Below are 21,321 nucleotides of genomic sequence, written 5' to 3'. Positions count from 1 at the left end.
TACAGTATATATTTAATTTGTTAAACATATCTTTTTCATGAAGGATGTTTTAACGAACGAATTTTTTAATGCATTTGTACAAAACAAAATTATAACAAAAAAATGAAAATTAAATTTAAAATCGGTTTTAAATTATTTAGAATACACTGTATAGTCCTTATTTTTGCATGTTTACCAAAAAAAGGCTTTTTAATCTTTTCACAAAATTTGAAATTTGCGGCCATAGATCGGAAAATACGTACAACCTTAGGAGTTTTTTTTCTCAATTCATCGATATCTTGCAAATTTGTGAGCAAAGCATTTGAGGAGGCGCGTTTGGAACAATATTTAAAGCATTTTGTAATTTTTAAGCCCAATTTGTTTTAAAATTAGATTCAAAATTTCAGACTAAGTTTTTTTACAATATTTATCAGTATTTTTAATTATTTTGGTATGCAGAGCTCTCAAAGCTGTAGAGCAGTTACTCACAACTTTACGCCAGAAAACAAATTTTAGGATTCAAATTTCAGGAAATCCGTTGATTTTGATGTATAAATGCAAAAAAGGAGGAAAAAAAGAAGGAACTAAATAATAAATTTATTAAAAATAAATAAAAATTGCGTGAGATTTTGAGCATCTCTATGCAACTTTTCAACTCGGAAACTGTCCTTCCGGCTTTATAAATTTGATTAAAGCAAAATTGGAAATTTAAATAATCAACTCAAACACAGGTAAACGTTGGAACGTCACAATGGATTGGCTCTCGCTCCGGGATTAATTACTCTTCCTTGCCGCTGTGACCATTGGCAATCAACTATAGTTTGCGAGAGTCAATTAAAATTCCAGAAATTATATCAGCTAATTGCGTATTGATGATAAACTGCCTAGCCTGGTTTGATTTTAAGCTGTATTTGTTGATTCACGATTTTAAAAGTGATTTTTTGTGAATTGTTGAAAATATGTTGTTTTTACATAAATGGTTTGAAAATTAATACATTTTGTTAAAGATTAACTTCCTCTTCCTGCAAATTATTCCCTTTATAGGTACTTCATCTCACCTCGACAACCTTCATAAAACCTTCGCGTCATTACCATAATGAATTGCAAATTCAAGCACCAACCCGGTTCATCATGGTATGCCATGATTCTCACGGTCGGTGCAACATAATCTGCCCCGTGAAGCTGCCCCCTGGAACACGCAAAATGATGAAGGGGGGAGAATTATTCAACATAACCTCAACGTGGCCATATGCAAATTCAGCTTCCGGGGTAAGGTGGCAGCTTTGCCTGGTCGTTCGGCATCAGGACAGCAGAAGAATGTTTATCCTCTTTGCATAGATTTCACAATCAGCTGGCAACCATGTCTCGGGGAATATTTTTTGCTGGTTGGTCAACGGTTACTTTGATCATTAGGACAAATTGCTTTTTAAGGTTGGTTAAATGAAATATCGATTAATAAATTTGGCTTGGAATTGCTAATTTTGATTATGTTTGTAGTATTTCATGTTTTCATACATGTAATATGATTTTTCGTACATGTAATATGAATTTTTTTTAAGTGATGATAATTTCATGTTGTTGATATTCAATATAAGCTTAATTCTATTTATTACCTTCAAGTGCCCACTTGTTATAATCCGGAAAACACTCCAAAAATACAATGCAAAAGTTGTGAATCTCTCTCAGTACCGGATACTACCGAGTAATGACCCCCATTTCTACTTTCACCCACTACAACAAAAGCCACAAACTAAGTGTTGTCGTAAAATCGCAACAAAATCCGACCATCCGAATGGTAATCCTCTCAAGGCATAAAGTTACTTTATGGTTTTGTGGGGGATAAAATCCTTCTCCATGTTCTCACTTTTAACGGAATTATTTCAAACACAGCCCGAAACTACCACACGCATTCACCACTGGCAAATGTCAGTGTGACGTGGGGGTGGGAAATGCATTTGAATTTTTATTGGAAAATTATTCAATGATGGTGTGATTCGTTTGCATTGAATTTATTCAAATTCTCTCCCCCCATACTGAATGTGGGAACGTGCTGCTGAATCAATCATCAGGTCACGTTGCATTCTCACCTGCTGCGGGTCCGGTTCTGAGCAGTCATGAAGAGCAGGTTGACTTTTATGCAAATGTTATCCCAGAGAGACAGATAAAACTGATTCAATATTCTGACACGCCCGTTTTATGCATTTGTTAAAAGTATTTGTTTTACTTGTGGACATTTTTTTAGCATATCAGGTGAAAAAAATACAAAAAGATCAACATATATTAAGCTTATATAATAAAAAAAAAATTATAAAGAAACTAGAGAAACGATGGGGAATCAAGTCCCAAGGTTTTCTATTTTTTCACGATCTATAATTTTTATGATTATTTGGATGAAACTTTGTCTATCGATTCCTTACTTCCAAATTAGCGTTCTTGCACCATTCTTTTCTCCATACAAAATTTGAGGCTATCCATACAAAAGTGATTCAAAAATGTACGAAAATATTCAAAAATCCGATTCTTGGAAGGAATTTTCTGATGGACTTGGTGTCTTTGTGAATGTCGTAGTTTATCATTAGAACTTGTAAGAAAAACGGGAATTACGCAAAAAAACTCATGATAAATTTTTAATTTTGAACCTTGATTCTCTCTTTGATTTATTAATTTTTTAAAATGTTTAGTGGACTATAGTTTAAAATTCGAATTTTTGCTCAAATTTCCATAAAATATAAAATATAAAATAAAATTTAGATTTTTGAGTGTATGGATTTAAAAACATCAAAAAAGGGTTGTACCGGGCAACAATCAAATTGTCTAAGAATATTGAAATGACCATTGTGGCACCCCCTACAGCGTGATGCAGACCCGTTATGCTATGCTATGCTATGCTATGCTATGGATTTAAAAACATCAAAAAAGCAAAAAAAAAAAACGTTATATATACGACCATTTTGAATAATATCTACAACAAATTTTAATAAGCTAAAAATTCCTCATATTTTTTTCTCTTTGTATTGTTGATCTAAATTCTGGATGCTGAGTTATGACCATGACCTTGCAAAGACTGAAACTTGGGAGAAATGAGTACCCTCATTTCTCAATAAACGATATCTTGGAAATTATTATAGAATTTTCCTTTTTGAAATTTTGTTATCGATTTCAAAAAAATATTTTCAGAATTTCAAAATTTTGACTGAAACTTGGTTGATATCTGCTTAAGCCTATTGAATTTGGATTAAGTTATTAAGTAATTTTGGAAGTAAGTTATTATTCAGAGAATCTTTACTCTCTTTAATTTCGTTATAGACTAAATATTATTATTGAACCATACAACTAGGGCTAGTGATTTTTCGCGATTTCCGTGAAATTTAGTAAATAATGTGAAATGCCACGAAATTTTAAACAATTAATTGAAAAATTGTTTCTAAGTGTATTTAAGCTTTGTATTGAATCATAATTATTATCACAAATAAAGATCGTTATTCATAACTACAATTATATTTAAAGTTTTTTTTTAAACTTGTAAAATTTACTGTTACAATTTCTCATTTGATGATATTTAAAACAAACAAAATATTATTTCACTTGTTCTACTGTTTGTACTTTTGACGAATACGGATTTCGGCCGGATGTGCTTCATTTCAGAAAACTAAATGTCTAAAATCCTATTCGTAGTACGGAAATCATGCAAAGTTCCACAAAATTTAACCAATATAATTTAGTTTTTAAACAAAATTTGTGTCAGAGGATTGATTTTTGTATCTAGAACTACTTTCATCTGGGGCGAATCGGGGATACAGCCTGAATAGGGACAGCAGTGTTTAGAGCACTTAAAGGTTTTTAATTTTGAAATGGATGTACACAATTTGTTGGTCTGAGTCTGTTCTATTAGAAACCAACAAGAAAAATCAAATATTGTGCTCTAACATGGTTAAAACTGCTGTTCTAATTCGCCCCAGTTGACGGTACTGCTAACTATAGTAGACATTTTTCTGTACATAATTATTTGAAAATAACACATTTATAAGTTTACTTTAGTCTGATTTTATAGTACCGTGAAATTGCCGTTAAATTCCAATGTTTTGTAAATGGCATGCCGCGAAATTTCGATTTTTTTACCGTGAAAAATCACTAGCCCTACAAATAACGCTAAGAAGTATTTGGAAATGACATGTTTTTTTGTAGTATTTTGTTTAAAACGTAAAAGATTAGGCATATTAAATTAAATTTGTGAAGTGCTGATCAATTTGCTTTATTTTATTTGAAATTGATTATTTTTATTTTGGTTGAAATTATTTTATTTCAAATCCGATTTAAAGTGTTTTTTTATATTTTTTTCTTATAGTTGTCAGTGTTTTATTATACATTTTGTTAAAATAAAATTTGAAGCTTTTCTTAATACTAGCACTGATTTTATTGTCAATGCCACTTATCTGCTGTAGGTTTCTCACGCAGATAGTACAATTTGAAATGTAAGCAACAATTAGGTTAGGGACACAAAAAACGAATCGATAGTTTTTTTATGCCACATTCTCTGGATTTAAATGAAAGTTTAGGTTTTCCCCTTTTCGGACGTTCTGGATTGTTAGAAAGGGTAGGTCATCTGGCTCTGACATAAATTTTTTATCAAGGGATGAAAAAAATACCTGGGTAATTCTCCGCCAACTCACACAGCAGTTGCCCCGAACCCTCTTCGATTTGCGTGAAACTTTGTCCTAAGAGGTTACTTTTGTCCCTGATCACGAATACGAGGTCCGTTTTTTGATATCTCGTGACGGAGGGGCGGTACGACCCCTTCCATAATTTTTGAACATGCGAAAAAAGAGGTGTTTTTCAATAATTTGCAGCCTGAAACGGTGATGAGATAGAAATTTGGTGTCAAAGGGACTTTTATGTAAAATTAGACGCCCGATTTGATGGCGTACTCAGAATTCCGAAAAAACGTATTTTTTATCGATAAAAGCACTAAAAAAGTTTTAAAAATTCTCCCATTTTCCGTTACTTGACTGTAAATTTTTGGAACATGTCATTTTATGGGAAATTTAATGTACTTTTCGAATCTACATTGACCCAGAAGGGTCATTTTTCATTTTGAACAAAAATTTTCATTTTAAAATTTCGTGTTTTTTCTAACTTTGCAGGGTTATTTATTAGACTGTAACAATGTTCTACAAAGTTGTAGAGCAGACAATTACAAAAATTATAATATATAGACATAAAGGGTTTGCTTATAAACATCACGAGTTATTGCGATTTAACGAAGAAAAGTTTTGAAAACGTTGGTCGTCGTTGATCATGGCCGTTCATGGTCACCCGCGACAGACACGGACGACGAAACAAAGAGAAACGCAAAAAGTTACTTTTTCAAAACTTTTTTTCGTTAAATCGCGATAACTCGTGATGTTTATAAGTAAACCCCTTATGTTTATAGATCAAAATTTTTGTAATTTTCTGCTCAACAACTTTGTAGAACATTATTACACTCTAAAAAATAACCCTGCAAAGTTACAAAAAACACGAAATTTTTAAATGATTTTTTTTGTTTTAAATGAAAAATGACCCTTCTTGGTCAATATAGATTCAAAAAGAACATTAAATTTCCCATAAAATGACATATTCCAAAAAATTCTACAGTCGAGTATCGAAAAAAGGCATAGTTTGACACCAAATTTCTATCTCATCACCGTTTCAGGCTGCAAATTATTGAAAAACACCTCTTTTTTCGCATGTTCAAAAATGGAAGGGGTCGTACCGCCCCTCCGTCACGAGATATCAAATAACGGACCTCGGATTCGTGATCAGGGACAAAAGTTACCCCTTAGGACAAAGTTTCACGCAAATCGAAGAGGGGTCGGGGCAACTTTTCCCGATTTCGTGTGAGTTGGTAGAGAATTACCCACCTGTCAAATGCAACCAAGAGCAATCAATGTTATGCAAGTGCAATCTGACTGGTTGAAATTTCCGGAGAAACAGATCCTCCAAAAGGAGTTTTTTTTTGTGTTAGCAGGTTCCCAGAGGACACAGGATCAAATTCGGTCTTCCTGGTCCAGGTCTTCCGGTCTTTCGAAAAGAGGACATTATAAGTTCCGATTAGAGACTAAGAGAATAAGATTTGATAAAAATCTAGATTTTTAGCGATTTTCTTAACTTTGGGGTCGAATATAACTTAAATTACAAAAAATGTTTCCGCTTGATTATGGATTGCCTCTTAACAACACAAAATGATTTCATTTGAAATGTTTGATGCAATAAAATTAAAAATGTCTTACTGTTCTTCTTTGGCTGTCTTAAAATTCCAACTAAACGAAAAGTTCATTTACTTAAGAGTTCGTTCCAACCTTCCAACTTTAGTCAATTGCCCCCACCCCCAACTGCTCCTAGTATGAATAACTTGTTAGCACATGCAGCTGTCGTGTCGAACAAAGTTGTTCCAATCTGGAAGAATAAACACTCCAGGTTAGAAAGTTGCAGCAGGATGCATTTGAATAGTGCAGTTTCTCCTGGCAGTAGGAGGATGCATTTTAGAATTTAATTAAAATGTATTGCTTTAGATTGAACTCAACTAAGTTAAAGTTAAAGACTTCATCTGACGACCTTGTTGAAAACTACCCACTCCAGGATCACTCACAGTTTCCAGAAGATTAATAGAAAATCAATTTGTCTTCCCATTATAGCCGGCAGATCAATCAACGCGGAGAAGGGCCCAGACACAGCTTCCGAGAACGCTCGTTCGGTCCCGCAGTCTTGTTTAACTTATGCAAATTAAGGTACACAACGCCGTTTGAGAACCGACTCGGAGTGGCTGTATGTGGAAGGAAGTTTCGTTCCCCACCAAGGATATCATCAATCTCAACTTTGTTGTCACCACGGAGCCTTACCAGGGCTTACCTCGGGACTAGAGACAGGCTGTGTTCAAGTTTTGAGGGATTGCATGGATTATGCGCTGATTTGCATATGAATCATGGAACTCGTTTCAACTTGTGCTCGTGATGGAAGCTCAATTATCAAAGTAAGTAGATTTGTGGCAAGATTTTCCCTTCAAGCTTTGGTGATGAGGTGAGGTGTCGCACTGAAGATGAGTTGACTTTATGAAACGATCAATTTGAATTTATTGTGTTGAAATTGCTTCTTACATACAAAGTGCAATTTTAGTTTTTACCTATTATAAGCAATATAAGATTCATTTAAATTTCAATGCAAAAGTGAGAACCTTGACACATAGTTGCATTCAAGTTTCTCTCAATTTTATTGAAAATTAATATGGATTGTTAAAATAAAAAATAGAATTAAACTAGGAAGAGCCTGTCGTAAGTTATTATTCCAGTAATTTTTCAAGAGATAAACTTTGATGCAATAAAAAATCTCGCTTCATCCAAAAGTCTGTTGTGCTTGGTTACCCATCCGGCAATTCACACCACAGAAAATATCACGCTTTCTTCAGCAACTTTCTCCAGAAATCTTTGCGTTCAAAAAACTTGCAAAAGTTATCTCAGCGCACGCTAATTTATTCATAGTCATGAATTTACAACTTTTGAAGAGTGCCAGAATGAAAAAAAATCCCATTCGCCAGTCGGCTGACTGATTTTGCTCCCGAAAGTGGCAAACACCCTCCCCCGGGAATGGAACAAGGAAGTGAAACTTTCCGTTCATCCTTTCGGAAGGGAAAAAGTTATTTTCTGCAAACTTATGAGGTTTCTGAGATATTTCTTTTTCGTTCCTCCTGGCAGCGAACGCCAGCTGTAATCATGCTGGTAAGTCATCTTTTATTTACAGTTGAGATTGTGGCCAACAGTTTGTTGTGAGTTTAATTTGGTTTCCCCTTCTCAGTCGGGATTAATTACAGTGTGAGGTGGTTCATTGAATGGGAAAACTTCCGGACAGTAGTCCCTTCTGGAGCCACCACTTTTACGTTGCTTCGACAGCTCTCGTGTAAAAAGTGTCAATCATGGCATCCAAGTAAACACATGTGATTTCTTGACGAGCTCTTGGAAAATTTCCAATTTCCGCACGTTTCGGAACCGCAAGCAGAAAAACACAAACAAAGCCTGCCTAGATCAATACACAACAACAACAGCCAACATTGACAGCGAGACGTGACCGGCCACTTGACCGGCTTTTACTGTGGAGAGGGCCACACAAATGGACCGTTTTTCTTCCAGGGGAGGGGGAGTGAAATCTATTTTTCCGATCGTTCTTTCCACTTGTCAAGGCTCGTTAGGATGACATGCGTGCACATTGAGTGGCACACACGTGCACACATATTGAGACATACATACACAAACATACGTTGGAGCTTTCAGAACTCGGTCAGTGAAAATGACGAAGATATTTTTTTCTTGTTTAACTATCAATTTTTAAGTATTCATTTCGATTTTTTTCCTCAATTTCTTTTTGCTTTTTATGCTGTTGTCCGGGTCCGGTGGTTTAGTGGTCAGCGTGATAGCCTCCAAACCCCAGTATGGCCTGGGTTCAATCCCAGACGGACCCGGTGGCATTTTTCGAGACGAGATTTGCCTGACCACGCCTTCTATCGGATGGGGAAGTAAAACGTCGGTCCATTAGCGTAAAAGAGGTTTTGAGTGACTCATCACACATAACCTTCGGACGTTTAGAAATGAACAGAAACTTGCAACAGAGTCCACAAAAGACCCGAGGGTCGTTAAAGTGGATTGCTTTGCTTTGCTTTGCTGTTTTTAGTAAATTCATTTTTTATAATTTCATTCAATTCATTCCTTTCTAAAGCACTGCCTGCAATGTTTGCAACCTTGATAAGTTGTTTTTAATTGTGTTAACTTTGTTTATCAGAAATACTGTGCACCTTTTTTAACTGTAAAAAAAACAATATTTTCATCAGTTTTTAGCTATTTTCAGCTGTATTCTACTGGTTTTACTTGTACTATAATGTTATCCAATGGTTTTGAAACAAACTGTTTGTTTTTGTTTCTGCCATTGTAAAATTTATTCCAAGTTTTTGTCCCTTTCCCCTTCAAATTTCTCTAAAAAATAGAAGCAAAATATATATTGTAAAAAGAATTCTTCTCCATGAGCAATTCTCTAGAATTTCAAAAATCGACTTCTTCGACACCATAATTTCAAAAACCTGTTTATTTTCTTTCAAAAAGTTAAGAAAATTTCACAATTGTTTCACTTTTCAACATTAAAAATTTGATCAATGGCTTCCAAGATATCATCGATTAAAAATTGAGTGTCATGAACTATGAAAAACTAAATTTTTGGTAATTTTATTCTTTGCAAGTACAATATAGATAATTGTAATTTTCTCAGCTTTTCAAATATATATTTTTGTAAATAAAAAAGCCTAATTTGTTAAAAAATTAAACTGAAAATGGCTATAATTTCAAAATGGTGCACTATATCAACATTTTCATAATTTACTTACTTTTATTTACTTTTCGATTTTGTATTAAATTTTTAATCGTAACAACAATGTTTTGATTTTCACCTGTGTGCATTTTCAGTACATCCAGGCACAGATTCCCGAATGATTATTTTACGTTACTTATTTATTCAGATATTTCAAACATTCATTTAGAGATATTATTGAGTGTCCAATCACAATCGGTGATTTTGTAGCTCATTTTTATATGCTAGAATTTTTAATTTATTTATAAATATATTTAACTTTTGCTATTCAGTGATTTCGAATGTAGAAGATTCTACATTTACAAAAGGTTTAAATTTTCGAATGATTTCATAACAATTTTCTAAGGACAGTCCCAAAATGTTAATGGAGACTTCTTTGAAGTAATTTATGATAAAAAAATGTGTTACTTGGATATAAGGTATCGAATGTAGTCTCATACAAATGCAAAATAAAAATACAATGAAAAGTCGTTTTCCGAATTTTGAGAGAATTGATGAACTTTGAAACTTCGTTGTATGGGTAATTTTGGTCTCAGATCAATATCTTGGAGTCTTTTATTCGATATTTTTTCAGCATCTGCCGTCATCAAGAACTGCCAAGTTTTCCACACAAAATTTCTGTTTTTACTTATTTTGTAAAATCAATTCAAATTTTTTACCATGTTTTACAAAGTTGGAAATATCAAACAAATACAAAAAAATAAGAACAAATGTAGGTATAGGGTTGCATCGTTGCATACAAAATATCGCAATGTCATGAGAAAAAATGAGTACATCTTTTATGTCACAAAAAATGTGTAATTTTACCACTTAAAATGAGTAAATTCGCAACTCATTCAGTGTTTTTACACATATGCAGTCTGAATTGTGGAAATATTACTTCATAAAAGAGGTAATATTACGCCTTCAAATATTACTCCATCTAAATTTACTCAATTTTTACTGTGTAGGTTACCATCGAAAAGCACTCTAAATATTCAAAACTTTCTCCGTAGATATTCTTGAATTGTCGGAAAAGAAGCATGTTTTATACAGAAAATGTAAAATTTGTTGTTAGCTTATTCGAATTGGCTCTTCTCTTAAAAAAATGACTGAAAACAAAATTTTGTATTCTATTTAGTTTTTGTGCATTTTTCCATGGAATTCTACATTTTGTGGACGACCATGTTCTTTTCCCAACTATCCTCACTATAAATACTGCTTGGACTTGAATGTGTCAGCCATTCAATGGACCGAAAAGTGTTAGACTGGGAAATTTTAGGGGATGAAACCTCGGGGTCAGATTGCGTGGTGCCCAATTGGGCTTCTCTTAATATTCACCAAGAAATGTGATTTATTTTGGGTTTTGTTCCTCTAATTTGATTGAGAAAATTTATTTATGTGGTAAACTGAAACAAAAAACAGCAACCTTGTAACAATGTTCACCACATTTCACAGATTGTGCCCAAGGCCGTCCAGAACTCGGGCAGAAATCCAGCAAAAAACATTGTATAATAACGGGTAATTTATGCCACCCAAATGTGATATATACTGCGCTAAACGATGCCGTTTAGCAACGGAGAGGGCGTCCGGACTAAGGATTTGGAAAACATGAGAAGCAACATTTCAGCAAGTTCTGTGGCAGGCAGCAGCAGCATTGTGTCCATGAGGAATGGCACCGGTGGCCAACATCCGGATCTGTATCGGGGAGGAAGATGAAGCAAAAAAAACCCCATCCTTGGCCGGATGAGATAAATAATTCATGGCCATCATTTGTAATTCTATGACCTTCATAAAGATTACCAGGCCTCCCCGACCGCCGGGGGGCACATCTTCCAAGGCACTTGCGCTTGTTCTGCGGCTAATGGTGGTCAGCTGCTCTACGGGACGGTTCAGATTTGAGCTTTTGTTTTAATGAAGTCCGAAGTGAATCAAACACTTTACGGATGAATGTTTTACCCTTGAAGGTTGTTCGAAGTGATTTGATTCTAGGTTAGATTTGGAAATTGAACAGTGTCGGAAATTTTCAAATAATTTCTTCTCGTTTAAGCAAGTCTGATTTCCATCAAGATAAATGTTTGAACTACGTGCCACTTTTCTGGGGTTGCTAATTGTCGGACAATATTTTGCCAGGGAAATGCTAACGACCAACTTGAAGGAGCTGGGAAGGATGTTTGAAAATAATTTGCATAATTTGGCAGGTAAACTCGTTTCAAGCTAATGAGCATGGCCAGACACTCTTGAGTTATAGCTTTTGTAATTTTTCCTTCTTTCAATTTCTTTTACATTATAAAAAACATATTTTGATCAAAATCTAAAAGTTTTGCGAAGGATCAACATCTCATTATTATTACGAAATTAGAAAACAAAACAACCTCTTCTTGTATTTTTCCTAAATGACCTCCCATCAGAGCATTCTAGGGGGTGTTTGTTATCTATACCGGCAAGTGTGTCATGGAACTCAGACTCTGAACTCGTACTGCGCAAGTTCGTCGATTTCTGGCTGAGTGACGGCTGTTTCGTGAGATAGGTTCGGTTGAGTTACCGCGGCAATGGAATCGGACCAAAGCAGAAATACTCAGCTCAGTGATTTTGGGATGTTTGGCGTCATATGATGTTGGTAATCTGTGCTTTATGAGTGAAAGTTAACAACAAAAATTCTCGGAAACTGACAGTTTTTTGGTGTGTGAGGAATCCTTCAACAATAAAATAATTAAATTGTGTGATTTCATTTCAAGAAATGATTGTTTTAAATTTAATTGTGAAAATCATGTCCATATAAACCAGGAAGTCCAACTCCAAAAGTGCTTCAATTGTGCTAAAATTGAACTTGTGTAATCAAAAAAATTGTTTAACATAACTCTTCGAATACCAAGCGCAAGGAAAACTAGTTTGTTTTTATATGGAACCAACCTAGTTTTCCATGCGTTGACAACATTATAAAGAGGTTTGATTTTCCAAATAGTGTCCAAATTACTTCAGTTTCGTCAAGGTATGATAAATTTGAGTACCCTTCACACTCTACAATGGACAGAATTGAATGTTGGTTAATTCCCTACTAATAAATAAAATTATGAAAGTGGGTCGTAAAAGTTGCTTAAGATAATTCCATGGAATTGAAATTCAAAATTTAAAATTTTAGTTATTGGCATGGAATCACATAAATTATCCACATAAATTATTTTTTCGATTGGAGCATGTTTAGGGAGCCCACATCTTGACGAACATGAAACGTTTACTGACATTAACTTCGAAAATGTCGAGTTAAATATGTTTGTAGCCAATTTGAAAGAGTATATTTTTATTTATGTTATAATAGTAGCTTATGCAACAATTTGAAAAATGATGAAGTTTTTCAGTCGTGTTGAAAAAATACTACGAGTGTTGGTAAAATCGAGTTTTGAAACGAATTGCATCAATATTGTTTGCAATTCCAAAAAAACTCTATTGAACAAGATTTCAATCAAAAGTTTGTTTTCCTGCTTTAGTTTGGCGTCCGTAATTTAGGTTGACTCAAAAATCAAAACAGTGTCAAAAGAATTACTCTTTGAGACGAGTGCCAAGTTGAACTTTTCAGCATTGTTATTTTTGGTGATGATTAGTTTGTAATTTCGTCACTTTAAATTTTTCTTTAGAAGTTTACAATTTCAGAAAACAGTAGTTTATGCAACAAGTTGCAAAAAGGCGTCATCCATAAAGTATGGCACGTATTTTTCATCAAAAAAAAAAACACTAAAAAACACCAAAAACTTAATATATAAAAAAAATGTTATTGTCTGCTCTACAACTTTGTAGAACAAAGTTACACTCTAAAAAATAACCCTGCAAGGTTAGAAAAAACACGAAATTTTAAAATGAAAAATTTTGTTCTAAATGAAAAAATGACCCTTCTGGGTCAATGTAGATTCGAAAAGTACATTAAATTTCCCATAAATGACATGTTCCCAATTTTTTACAGTTGAGTAACAGAAAATGGTTTTTAAAACTTTTTTAGTGTTTTTTTCGATGAAAAATACTTTTTTTCGGAATTCTGAACACGTCATCAAATCGGGCTTCTAATTTTACATTAAAGTCCCCTTGACACCAAATTTCTATCTCATCACCGTTTCAGACTGCAAATTATTGAAAACACCTTACACAGAAAAAAAAAATTATGGTAATGTTCATCAGGAAATGGTGACAGATTTTGTGTTAAAAAAAAAGATTAATTTTACCCCAGAAAATGATGAATTTTCATCAGTTTTTGATGAATATTCATCAGGTTCACAATTTTACACATTTTTATTTAATATTACTCAATAAAAGAGGTAATATTCAACCTACCAAATTTTCAACATTCCAAAATTCAACTTTTTTTTTCTTCACGTATTAACGATGCACATCAACAGCTTTTGCACCAAGATTTTTGTTACAGATATTTTAGTATTTTCGAAACAACGGGAACTATCAACATATTTTTTTATTTATCCCCTAAAGTACTGTCTCCTAAGCGACTTACAATAAAATTTTCCTATTTTTACAATTAGATTGTTGCAGGATTGAGTCCGTAAGTTTGTCAATTTTGGCATAAGAAGACAACAATTTCCTTGGTTGCACAGAAAAAAAAAGTTGAATTTTGGAATGTTGAAAATTTTGTTGGTTGAATATTTATCATTTTTTGAGTAATATTACTCAAAAAATGTTTAAAAATGTGAACTTGATGAATATTCATCAGAAACTGATGAAAATTCATCAATTCCTGATGTAATATTACACATATTTTTGGCCACAAAATCTGTCACCATTTCCTGATGAATATTACAGTCATCCCACATATTCGGAACACCCACAAATTCGGAACACTTTTGTGACAATTTGTCAATAGCATACCAAATGCATCTTTTCTGTCGACCCTATTATTTTTAAGGACCTTTATTTGGACATTCTCTTGCTATTTCACTAGTAAAAGTAGTACTTTTTGAACAAAAACCTTCATTTCAAGACTATTTTATCCCTAGCAGCAAAACACTGCCTCCCAATTGCCTGTTCCATGATTGTGGGATGTTATTGTGCCTCCCACAATTGTGGAACACCTGAATTCTACTGATATTTTAACAAAAAAAGTTTTCAGACCATTCATAAAACATAACTAAGCTTGAGTTTCGTTGGTTTCAGTGCGTGAAGTCATTATTTTGTAAAAATTATGTACTTATGGAGAGAACCAAAGTTTGTTTACATCCGTAAGAAAAAAGTGTTCCGAATTTGTGGATTTCAAGGGTCAAAGTTTTTCTTCAAAAACTTGATATAAAAGTTGAAATTTGCAGTTGTTCGATACAGCATTCGAAAGATCCCAACAAAAGCTTTCAAATGAAATTAACAGCGAATCATTAAGTTCAATTATCGATTTGCTATGATTTTTTGAACATTGACCGATCTGTAAACTGTTCCGAATATGAGGGATGAGTGTACCATCATTTTTGCCTTCCTCACTGAGGTAAGGCTATAATCCTGCTCTAAAATTGAACTTTTTATTTAAAGCTCGAAAACCCACCTTGATGTATACATATCGACTCAGAAAAGAAAACTGAACAAATGTCTGTGTGTATGTGTGTGTGTATGTGTGTGTGTATGTGTGTGTGTATGTGTGTGTGTATGTGACCAATAATGTCACGCAGTTTTCTCAGCACTGGCTGAACCGATTTTGACCAAACCAGTTGCATTCGACTTGGTTTAGGGTCCCATACGGTGCTATTGAATTGTTTGAAGTTTCAATAAGTAGTTCAAAAGTTATGTATAAAAATGTGTTTTTGCATATTTTTGGAAGTTGAATAAATGGCAGTAAACTGAACCAAACATCATCATGTTATACATCGTTAGTTAGGTAATTGAAAGACCTTTCCAACGAGTCCAAAACATTGATAATCTGGCAACCCTGTCTCGAGTTATAACCACTTAAGTGATATTTATGTACTTTTTTGTAGCCAGATCGCACTTAAATGTATGTAAACAATGTCCGGATCCATCATCCGACCCTTCGTTGGTTAGGTAATCGAAAGACCTTTCCAACGAGTTTAAAACATTGAAGATCTGGCAACCCTGTCTCGAGTTCTAACCACTTTAGTGATATTGATGTACTTTTTTTGTAGCCGGATCTCACTTAAATGTATGTAAACAATGTCCGGATCCATCAACCGACCCATCGTTGGTAAGGTAATCGAAAGACCTTTCCAACGAGTCTAAAACGTTGAAGATCTGGCAACCCTGTCTCGATTACTGACCACTTAAGTGATATTTATGTACTTTTTTGTAGCCGGATCTCACTTAAATGTATGTAAACAATGTCCGGATCCATCAACCAACCCATCGTTGGTTAGGTAATCGAAAGACCTTTCCAACGAGTCTAAAACATTGAAGATCTGGCAACCCTGTCTCGAGTTCTGACCACTTGAGTGATATTTATGTACTTTTTTGTAGCCGGATCTCACTTAAATGTATGTGAACAATGTCCGGAACCATCATCCGACCCATCGTTGGTTAGGTAATCAAAAGACCTTTCCAACGAGTCTTAAACATTGAAGATCTGGCAACCCTGTCTCGAGTTCTGACCACTTAAGTGATATTTATGTACTTTTTTGTAGCCGGATCTCACTTAAATGTATGTAAACAATGTCCGGATCCATCAACCGACCCATCGTTGGTAAGGTAATCGAAAGACCTTTCCAACGGGTCCAAAACATTGAAGATCTTGCAACCCTGTCTCAAGCTATGACCACTTATGATGCCACTTATGAGCCCTTGAAAGATATGCGTGTTTTTTGTATTGCGGAACTTAATGTTTAGGGCTAGTGATTTTTCACGGCAATTTTTTTGAAATTTCGCGGCATGCCAATTGCAATACTTTGGAATTTCGCGGCAATTTCACGGTACTTTAAAATCTGCTCCAAATAAATTCAAAAATGTCTTATTTTAAAAAAAAATATGTTAAGGTAAGTTACGTAAAAAGTTGGCAAAAGTTAAAGATACAAAATATGCCATTTTTGCTGAGTTAAATTTTGTAAAATAATAATAAAAAAAAATTATCATCTGAATTTACTATTCAGCTATCCTAAGTTTACTGAGACTTTAGAAATTTGAATGTCAGAATAATTGCAATTGCATAAAAAGTGCAATAAAATGTTGTCTGTTTTCGTGGTTTTTAGCAGAAAGGGATTTTTTTTAACATTCAGGTCAAGTCTCATTTATAGCAGTTTTATGTAACATTTGATGTTAATAAAATCAACATCGGAAGCGAGTGACCCATATAGTTAAAGTTATCCAAATAAAATCAACAACAATATCAGATTGCAATCAAATTTTGCCAAATGCTTAAAAAAATATACCAACTTTTATAATATTTTAAATAATATTTAAAAAAAAACTTGATTTCTACCTGAACCATTTAAATCATTTTGAATTTGCCTCACGTTTAATAGAAATTGTTCATATTATTAAATTTTACCACATTTTGAAAATAAAATAGTAGAATTGCTTTGCGTTATCTTCATTTATTTTCACATAATATTATCCATGGCAATTTTCAATCACTCAGGAGCAACTTTTCAAGTGAACATTTCAAATTTCGTGGCATTTCACGGTATTGACCAGATTTCACGGATTACGCGGGTTCCGCGAAATCGCGAAAAATCACTAGCCCTATTAATGTTATATCATCATGTTATACATCGTTAGTTAGGTAATTGAAAGACCTTTCCAACGAGTCCAAAACATTGATAATCTGGCAACCCTGTCTCGAGTTCTGACCACTTTAGTGATATTTATGTAATTTTTTTGTAGCCGGATCTCACTTAAATGTATGTAAACAATGTCCGGATCCATCATCCGACCCACCGCTGGTTAGGTAATCGAAAGACCTTTCCAACGGGTCCAAAACATTGAAGATCTTGCAACCCTGTCTCAAGCTATGACCACTTATGATGCCACTTATGAGCCCTTGAAAGATATGTGTGTTTTTTGTATTGCGGAACTTAACGAAATTAGACGAAATTTGTGTCCAAACCCATCATATTACATATCACCCATTTTTGGAAAAGAGTGAGGAAGGCACCAACCACATAGGTGGATTAAGTTAGTTTTTTTCTGTGTGCTGTGCACCCTTATCAAATAAAATTTTGTTAAAATTGGTTTAACCCTCTACAACCCAACCCCGCCTTTAGACGGGCTTCAATTTAAATATCGCCAAAAATCAAATTTTCAACCAAATTTGATCTTTTAAAAGCATTGAACAGAAGAACTCTTAAAATTTTAGAAAATTTATGGGTTGGAAGTTTTACTTGTTTTATGTGACTTTGCCAATGTTTTAAAAAATGTCATGTTTTCAGGTGTCAACTTTGGCTGTGTTTTTTACTAAAATTTCCGATATTTTAAGTATAAAAAAATATGCAGTAGTTTTTATAGTTTCCCAGACTATGCCTCTACGCATTTATTTTCAATTTAAATGATAATGGTGCCATTTTATAGCAGAAAATGTGAAAAACAAGCAAAAAATTGAAAAAGTGGCTATAAAAACATGAAAAAATTAGACAGGCAAACTTTAATGATAGGAGGTGGTAAAATAGGCCAAATACTATCATAAAACAAACATAACCTAAACAAGATAAATGCAATTTAAAATACTAAAAATGAAACAAGAAAAACATAAAACAAGAGAAGTAAAGTTTTTCGTAGAAAAAAAGGTGCTCAAAATGACAACAAGGGAAAAATAAAAAAAAATGAAAAAAAAATGTGCAGTAGACCCAAAGTAACCATCCAGCATTAATATAAATCATAAATTAGCTGTTCATCAGCATTCACCAGCTAGTTAGTCATAAAACAGCTAAGATCAAAACAAATCAGCTCTAAAACAATTGCTTTAGGCTTTGCTGAAATGCAGCTGAATTAATGCTGCTCCTAGCAACACTGCTGGATTTTTTTCCCCATTAACTGGCAACACAGAAGAGGTGTGAAAGAGAGAGAATGAAGCAAACGAAAATAAACACATTTCTTACTCGCTCATCCCTTCAACTAGAACAACCATCACAAACCTGCGGAGAAAATCTGGAGCAACACGAGAAAAGGGCGGATAAGCATTTTGACAGCTGGAAGAATTTTGCAAATTCCGAGCCAAAAAATAACTTTTTCACAAAACTCAAAATGTAAATCAGTAGCTGGCCTTCCCAGCTACCTTTTAACACTGCGGGTTTTGTTAAATAGTTACCTGTTGGCTCGGAATTTGCTAAATCGTCCTGGCTGTCAAAATGCTTATGCGCCCTTTTTAAATGTTGCTCCAGAAATTTCCGCTGTCAGTTGGTGGCTGAGATTCACCGTGATTTCATGCTTTAGCAGGTGCTGTCGATTTTTTCAGTCCTTATCGAAGTTTTTCGTAAGAGCTGAATAAACAAAATGAGGACTAATGTTGCGATTATTATGAAAGAGAATCGCTTCTTTTGAAAAATGTAGGTTGGCCTAAAGGTTGACATTTTTTGAGCCTCTTCGGTGCCTAAAGAATCTTCAGAATTCGCCGTGGGTACTGGGGTATTGGTCATAATGGAGGAACCTGCCCCAGCAGAGTCTGACGGAGCATATACCACAGAGTTATTTTAGGTATCATGCAAAGTACAAGCATTGGTAGGTTTAAAAACAGCTGCGGTAAGCCAACTCCAAATTGGGCGAATGGATAAAGGCGCAGAAAATTCAACACATCGGCGGCAAACTCAAGCATCAAGGTATCACATCTCCAACATCTACCTTTCACGCAAAAAAATCGGCTCTTCCCCACACGAACATCTGAGTCGGTAACGTGGTAGTAAACAAGCCAAAAATAGATCAGAAGATGGGGAGGGGAAATAGAGAGAGCCGAGAGAGCCACATTTTTGCTTCTCTCAATTTTTTTTGACGTTTTGTGCAGGGTTGGATCAACAACAGTAGAGGCTAGCTGGAAATCAGAAATATAAAGTCCAAAACCGATCGCAAATCAGCTGTAAAAGCGCTTTTAGTGCAGATGTCTAAACTTGTTAGCAATAATCCGCAGCTGGTAAAGCGCTTGTAGTGCTGAACACTGACTTGTTTTAGTGCTGTTTGGTTACTTGGGGAGGGTTAAAGCATTGATAAAAAAAATCCTTGAATTCCACGTTATGAACTTTAGTTATGATTGAGGAAGATTAATTTAATTTTCATTGTTTAAACTGACAACTAAAACAGCAACAAGCTCAGGAGTTAAATTCTCTTCAGAACTTCTTCAAGAGTTTGAAAGAGAGTTTAATCTTGCCGCGGTCCAAACTGCTATGCTGTAGCTATCTTGAAGAGCTGTTGTAAAGAACTGAAACTTTTTCCTACTTGGGATTTTAATAAAACCAAAAGCTTTAAAATTATTCTACTTATTATGAATAGGCAACTCCTGCTGAAGTACGAATTCATCCACTCTATGTAACGACTCTTGAGAATTTCTTTATTTTTCTAATTAGCTCGGACTGCACGCCAACTTGCATAATTCACCGGCAGGGCTGAAGCAACAACAGCAACAGTAAATGAGTGAGCAGATGCTCATGATGAATAACATTTTGCCTGCCGGAAAGTTAACAAACTGTAACTGATTAAGTTAGCCGTTGAGAGCGCGCGCTTGCAGCAAGAAAAGTGAGCAATGCTTCTGTCCGTGTGCTTTGGATGAAGATGGGCAAATTTCCCTCTTGTTTTCCAAGCCAGCAGCGAAAAACGAATTGAAAATTGGACGCAGAATGGAATAAGCAAATCATCTTTTCCTCGCCCCCGAAACAAGATGCAACAAGATGTTTTGTGCTGGGATGCTTCTTCGAGAAACTATGAAATTGCACTTTTATTGCAGGTTTCCTTGGAGACACAAGAAGGAGGTCTGTTTTGTCGTCAGTGACGCTGCAATTACGATAAAGTGAGTTATTTATCGTTTTGGTGCCAACTGAATGGCTCTGCCCGGGGAGAAGTCGTTATGCCATTCTGCCATCAGCAAAAAACTCCAGTTGTTGGACCAATTCGTAACAAACTGCTCAGACAAAAAGAGGAACGTTCCTTAATCAAAGACAAACTTGTTCGGAGTCAGTGTCTCGCTTTTTACAGCAGCACTCCATTCAATTTCGGGCGAATTTTCAGTGAACCACAAAAGCACTACACAAGATATCAGAATGATGGCTTGTTTTGCTCAATGGTGATGCCAGATCGCAATCAACCGAACAAAGAAAATCAACACCCCCTCCCCGTCGTGGGGGATTTGGTGGTAGTACTTGGTAAAGCCAATTCAAATCTAGAAGTGATTGTCACACTCCGGAGGAATTTCCAAGAAAGTGAGCAACAATGCGAGAACTGGAAAAAGTGATTAGTTTCAAGTTGGGGAAAAAACCTCAGTATTTTTATGTTTTGCTTTAAGGATTTTGTCAATCACTTTTAAAACTTTAGTTCAATGGTAACGTTTTCATGCAACTTTGCAAAACCTGTAATTTTATACCAACTTTTATTTAAGTTTGCGTGTAAAAAAAGCTTTCAAAAGCAGTTAAAAAGGATCATAATCATCATCATAATGATCATAACCTACGGGTTTTTACAGTACATATGTACAAAAGCAAAATCCGAGACCCAACACTCACTGACTGTGTGTGCGGAGGGGAAATAAATTTTCCCATAAAACATCCCCACGTAGAGCAATTTCCATGGATCCCATTTTTATTACCCTTTTGCGTAGACAGAAGTAGTCAGCCAGAGTGTGCATTTTGGTGGGTGGGTTGAAATGGAAAGCTTTCAACTTTCCCTAGACCTGATGGGTGCCATATTAAAGGGTATATTATACCCCATTGAGTACTTTCCGTGACGAGAACTGAGTGAAATTGTCGAAGGATTACGAGCGATTAGAAGCAGTGATAATCGTAAAAGTTGAATTGAAACGTACTGTGTTGATTTTGGGTTTTCAAATTTCAGTTTCTATTGGTAGATGAGCTTTTA

General features: G+C 34.7%; 1 protein-coding gene across 1 annotated transcript in view; it reads right to left on the bottom strand.

Moving 5' to 3' along the window:
* Positions 1-21,321, bottom strand: part of LOC120416349 (cilia- and flagella-associated protein 157-like) — a 34,347-nt gene that overhangs the window by 11,387 nt on the left and 1,639 nt on the right. The gene's annotated exons all lie outside the window — the stretch shown is intronic.

This window comes from Culex pipiens, chromosome 2, assembly GCF_016801865.2.
Source record: "Culex pipiens pallens isolate TS chromosome 2, TS_CPP_V2, whole genome shotgun sequence".
Classification (NCBI taxonomy): domain Eukaryota; kingdom Metazoa; phylum Arthropoda; class Insecta; order Diptera; family Culicidae; genus Culex; species Culex pipiens.
The sequence above is the reverse complement of the archived record's forward strand: the minus strand, read 5'-3'. Positions and strand labels throughout refer to the sequence as shown.